Here is a 6,000-nt window from a genome sequence, read left to right on the forward strand (position 1 = left end):
CCCGGGCTCCCTCCCCCGTCTCAGAAGTGCCCCTGATCCCTGCAGGCTGCTGTTTCTTGCTGACTTCCGCTGACCTCTGTCAGCCCCTGAGTTTTGACCTGTCACAGTTAAGTGCAAGTCCCTGGCTTCGAGGCTGGCACTGCAGGGCCGTCTCTGGGGCCTGAGCACTGGGCGGCCTTCCTTGGGGGTGGCCTGGCCTCTTGGAGGCATGGAGGGCACGCTCACCTGGGGCTTTGGCCGCAGGTGGGACGTGGGCCCGCGTGCTGTCTCCTCTCTGCCAGGCCGTCTCCCTTGGGTGCAATCATAGAAGTGTCCTTGGCTGTCACAGCTCGGGCTGCCAAACAGGAAGAGCGGCAAAAAAGCCCCAAACAGACACAGCTCCACGGAACCACCCAGCCCTACCCCCACCTCCGCTCCTAGCTCCACCCATGGCTCCCTTCACCCCTGCATTGGCATCTTTGGGGGAACTGGACAGGCCTCTGCCTCTCCACCTGGCTGAGGACCTGATGTGACCCTCCCTGGCTTTGGTACGGAGCCCGAACCATCTGGGGTTCAGGCCCCTAGGGAACAGGGGGCGCCTGGCAGGGGTTGGGGGAGGGGAGATGGAAGGTGGGTGAGATTTCCCATCTCTCTGGGGATGCTTGGGTCCCTGGGCAGTCTCCGAGCCCCTCCTGGACATACTCACAAACAAACCTGCTGAGGGCTTCTGGTGGGGCACGAGCGTGGGTGTTTTGTGCCCCTCACAGATTCTGGAGGCCTGTCCTGGGCGGTCCTTACATGGTCCAGGGACAGGGGCCCCTTTGCCCCTGGTCCCCTTTAGCTGGAGACAGGATGCAATCCTGATCACCCAGGAGGCAGAGAAAAGACAGAGGGCTGGCCAGAGCTACGGGGTGGGGGAGGCTGGGGCTGGGCTGTCCAGAGGCGCTGGAAGTTGGTCCTCAAAGAAACAAAGGGGACTTTGCTCCTTTCCTTTGCTTCCTCCTTCCACTTCTCTCTCCACATCAGTCCCTCCCAGCCTCTGCTCTGTCTCCCTCTCATTCTCATCCCCCTCTTCGCTCTTCCTCTCTGCCTACCCATCCCTCTTGGTCTCCTGCCCACTCAGCGTCCTGGCCCTGGACTCTCTCAGCCCTGGGAGGAGAGGTGTCTGGTTGGTCCCTGCAGCCCAGCTGGATGGCCTTATGGGAATGGCATCCCTGTGTCACAGTTTCAGTGTCTCCTCTGTGCCCTCTCCCTGTTTGGCCTCCAGGCTGGGCCCGTGGAGGCGGCAGGCCTGGGACAACGCAGGGTAGCAATGCATAGTTGCTGGATGAATGTTCCAGTGAGCACATCTCAGGCCCGCTGGTGCTCTGGGTTGGGACATGGCCCTTGGGGAGGCAGGCTGGGATGCTCTGGGCCAGGGAGAATCTTAGCCTCACTCCAGGGCTTGATGTGAAGGTGGCCCACTCCTCCAGGAAGTCTTCCTAGATGAGCCCACTTAGGTTCCTATCTCTCTCTCCTCCTCTCTCCTAAATGCACGTCCACATCTATGCTCACTGGGTCAGGGCCCTCTCCCTGATGAGGCTGGAAACTCCCACTTCTTTTCTCTGGACCGGCCCTTTGAGCAGGCCTGTGAGGCCGCAGGAGGGAGGCCCTGCACGGGGCCACGTCCTTGGAATGGGCTGGTCTCGGCACAGGGCCGAGGGCCTTTGAGCAACCTGCGGCTGTGGGAAAAGAATTTCTGAGGGTCCCAGAGTTGGGGTTTGGGGAGAGCTGAGCACAGATTTGCAGAGGGCAGGGGCCAAGAGAGAGGGAACTAACAGCAAGGATAGAGAAACTAGAACAGGCCTGTGAAGCCCCTCCATGTGCCAGGCAGTCTCCGAGTCACAGGAGGGGCGCTGACCCACCGAGGGCGTCTGGGATGCCTTCCCTGAGGGGACAGCGAGCAAGGGCTTGAAGGAAGAGGAAGAGCTGTCCAGGAGGGGCGAGGAGAGTGTTCAGGCTACGATAGTAACCAGAGCTGTGGGGTGAGAGACTACTTGTGTGGGACGGTGAGAAGGACAAGAGCCAGTATTACTGGAGTGTCGGAGATGCTTCAGAGCTCAGAGGAGCAGTGAGCACCTTGGGGGCCCAGGTAGGCAGCAATCAAGGCATTTTATTACTTTGCATAAAGTCCTTCAGTGGCTCCCTGTGGATTATGGGATAAAGTCCAGAAGGTGCTTTGGGACATCAAACAAGGGCACCTACTGCCCTTCTTCTGTGTCTCATCTCTGCCATACCCTCTTTCTTTCCACAGCCCCTGCCACCCCCACCCACCGCTGACTAAACTGGACCCGTTTCCCTGAACCTGCTGAGTGCTGCCCTGTGTCCGCGTTGGTTGGTGCAAATATGGACCATTTCCATCATCGCATGCAATTCTATTGGACAGCGCTGATCTGTAAAGAAGGCATCTGAATGAGGCCAGGAGGCTGCAGACCCCTGGGGCTGTGCAGTGGTTCAGGATAGACTAGGGGGCAGCCTCGGGGTGGTGGCAGAGCTCTGTACCTGGGGACATGAGGCCTGGTTTCTGACCTGGGCTCCGCCACTTACCAGCTATGTGGGTTGGGGCCAAATGCTTGGCCTCTCTGGGCCTCAGTGGATTGTAAAATTAGGTTGTACAAGCCACGTGGATGATGGCTATTTTTTTTAATTAAATTATTTTTTTCTAGGGACATCGAATGTTCCTAAAACTGTTGTCAACTCCCTCGCTGTGCCAGGTACTCAGTGAACCAAGGCCCTTGGCCGAGCAGGGTGCCAGAGAGGTCCGGCAGGTGCGGGTGTTTGGTAATGAGGACAGGGAGAGGTAAGCATGGGCTAATTACACTTTCCTGTCTCCACGGCACTTAGCCCAATTTGTAATTATTTGTTGCTGGTTGTTTACTGGGCCTGCCTTCCCTGCGAAGGTCTGGGAACACAGAGACTGCGCGTCTGTTTTGCTCCCTCGGTTTCCCAGTGCCTGGCATAGCGCTGGCACACAGTAGGTGCTTGATGACCATTTCTTTCTGAAATGAGTCAAAGGCCACCCTTCGCACAGGGCCCTTGTCATACAGTATTGCCACACAGGAGACAGCATCCACAGAGTCGGATGGTGTACAGTGACGGGCCCCACGTGGGCTGTGGAGCAAAGCCAGGATGGGAGATGCCCCTATTTCTGGAGGCCGGCTCTGGACCCCCTGCCCCACAGGACCTGGCTGCCTCCTTGCCAGGCTGAGCTGGGTGAGTGGGGTGGGCCTGTGGTTGACACTGGGTCCTCCACCTGGGGTGTCACACATAACACCACGGATGGACTCACAGTGGCTGGGCGTCCTGCAGCTTTGCTTCCTACTCAGCACGGGCGGATCTCTGATGCCCTCCTGTCCTGGTCAGATACCTTAGGTGGGCGAGAAGATTGATGGTCCTTCCTGCAAAAGAAAGAGGCTGACGGAAACCTCTTGAAGCTGGCAGAAGCCCCAGTCGGCCTTGAGTTCGGTCAGGCATGCATTTGGGGCAGGGCAAGGACCGAGCCATAGGCCCTCTCCTTTGATGCAAGACCTGAGGATGGAGCATGGGAGGGTATGTGCCCCTGGCCCGGGTGTAGGGGAGGTCCAACCTACCTGGGGAACCCCAGCCCGAGCCTGGCTGTGTGGGTGCTGGGACATGCCAGTGGCATCTCGGCATGGTTGCCAGGCCTGCTTCTGGGTGGAGAGGAGCAGGAAGAAGGATTGCACAAGGGGAAACCGCGGGAGGGCCCTGCTTTTTCTGCTCACCGCCTCCCTTCGGGGAGGACCAAGGATCCCCGGGAAACACCGTACCTTCTCATCTGCTTCCTCCCCCAGGAGGAAACACAGGTTTGGGGCCGGCCACAGGCCTCCGAGTGGCCTCCTGCACACTCTCCATGCCACCCACTGTGACTGCCCGCTCAGCCCACGAGGACGGTTCCTTCCCACAGCCCTCATTTCCCAGGCCTCAGACAGCTCAGCATCCTCCTCCCTCCCACTCCCTCCTCTGCCTCTGTGCCTTCCTGCTGCCACTTGCCAGTTTGGCGTGCTCCCTCCCTGCTGGAAGTCTTCCCAAATAGCCCCCCTCACTTGTCCTTGGAGCGAGAGAGCTCTACAGAGCTGCCTCCATGGTGGCGGGACTTTGTTTTGTTCACGGCTCTGTTGCCACTGGCACATAGTAGGCCTGCAGGAAAGAGCTGTGGAATGAACGCACAGTGTGCCCTCTATTCTGCAGCACTTGTTTCCATGGCTCTCTTAGGCAGGGTCTCTTCCCTCCACCAGCCTCCCCTGGTCTGGGGGACATTTCCTTTCCTCATGCCAAGAGTCCTGTGCCTGGAGAAGCTGGCCAATCCTCCCCACCCTGCCATCTGTGCCTTCATTCCACGCGCTTCTGGCATCTCTCCTGGGGGCTTGCCCCTGTGCTGAGCAGGGGGACAAATACAGAGAGAAGGGAGGCCGGAGGGCAACTTGGGGGCTCTCCCTACATCCTGGTCCCCTCTGCCTCCCAGCCCAGGGCTTTCTGAGCTCTGCAATCTCATTCCATCCAGCCTCTGCCTCCAGGCCAGCTGCCCAGCTGGTTCTAGTCTCCTCGCCCTTCCATTCCTGGCACTGCACACAGCTATTTAGGAGGTGTCCCTCTCCCCGGGGCTGCTTTCAGAGAGGAACAAAGAGGGACTGGAAGGCTGGGGTGGCTGACAAAGGCAGGACGGGAGTGGTAGGAAGTCTGGAGATGCTTATTTGTTAGCCCAAACCGCTCCCTGAGCTTCAGCCGCTGCCTTTATCTGCCCTGATAATAGACCGAAACCATATTCTGCTCCCTGTTGAGCGATCAGTGCCCGGCCTCTGTGAGCCTGCCAGGATGGCCACAGCCCAGGTGGCTCTGGGCGTGGTGCCAGCTGACATAGGCCAGCCAGCTCTGGGAAGCTGCAGCCAGGAGTGTGGCCACCGGCCTGCAGACCACCCCACACGCAGGGATGTCCCACTCATCCAGGGGCCTCAGTGCCCGTGCCGGCACACGGGAGGCTCTCAGCATGGAGCTGAGTTGTTTACGGTTCATTTTTCTTTGCATCCCCAGCACTGAGCACGGGGCCTGGCATACAGCAGGAGCTCAGAGGTGGAACTTCAGGCTCTCAGCACCTATGATGGGGACCTACCATGTGCAGACAGCTGTGTCCTCTCCCTCCCCATCCTTCTATCTCCTTCCTCCAGCACCTGCTGGGGATCTCCTGATGCAGCGAGATGTGCGGAGACTCCAAGGCAGCCTGTGAAAGGCCAATCCCAGGCCAGCCCTGCCCGCTGTGTTGCAGGGAGAAGGGAAGGAGAGGGGATCCTTCCGCATGTCCCCGTAACTCAAATGAGGACCCAGGCTTACAAAAAGCACTCACGCTGGTGACCCAATTTCATCTCCCAACGCTGCTCGGCAGTCCAGGCATTCCTGCACCCCCATTTGGCAGAGGTATGGTATTTGCACCAAGATCTTCAGCCTCCAGATGCAGCCCCTAGCCCAAGCTTCCACATATCTGCTGGGGTCTTGGTCCCTGAGTTAAGCTCTGAGGTTCTGGGAGAGCTCAGAGGGGCTGGGGGCTGAGAGAGTGGGAGAAGAGCTGGGGTGGGAAGGGACAGGGAGGCGTAGGGCAGGGCCGGTGGGGTGAGGGGCAGAGGCAGCAGGGCCACGGGCTGGGCCGCTGGAAGGAGCAGGACCGCCCAGTGGGAATCTGACAACCTCAGCTCCTCTCTGAGGAGCACTGTCACCTCCTGAGCGGGCAAACAGTGCGGGGTGAGATTGGGGACTAATGAGTGTTTTCCAGCGGGTGATTCCTCTATGTGGGGTCTATCTTCCTGGGTCATCGCTCTGCAGTGTGCACTTAGCAGGGTAATAGCAGCCTGGTCTGGGTTCCTGCCTACCCACTGGCCCCAGGGCCCTGCAAACAGATGGCAGCAGATGAGGGAGAGGAAGGCAGGAATAAGCAGGAGCAGTGTGCCCCGCCTCCACCCTGCTTCCCTGTCC

General features: G+C 59.3%; 1 long non-coding RNA gene across 1 annotated transcript; it reads left to right on the forward strand.

Annotated features, from left to right (window-relative positions):
* The first annotated feature begins 2,684 nt into the window (after window positions 1-2,684).
* Window positions 2,685-5,400, forward strand: LOC139083595 (uncharacterized). Its single transcript, XR_011540450.1, has 4 exons — window positions 2,685-2,818; window positions 3,050-3,231; window positions 3,382-3,567; window positions 5,068-5,400. It is a non-coding gene; the product is annotated as an uncharacterized lncRNA (long non-coding RNA).
* Window positions 5,401-6,000: the final 600 nt, after the last annotated feature.

This window comes from Equus przewalskii, chromosome 5 (assembly GCF_037783145.1).
Source record: "Equus przewalskii isolate Varuska chromosome 5, EquPr2, whole genome shotgun sequence".
In the NCBI taxonomy this organism is placed as follows: domain Eukaryota; kingdom Metazoa; phylum Chordata; class Mammalia; order Perissodactyla; family Equidae; genus Equus; species Equus przewalskii.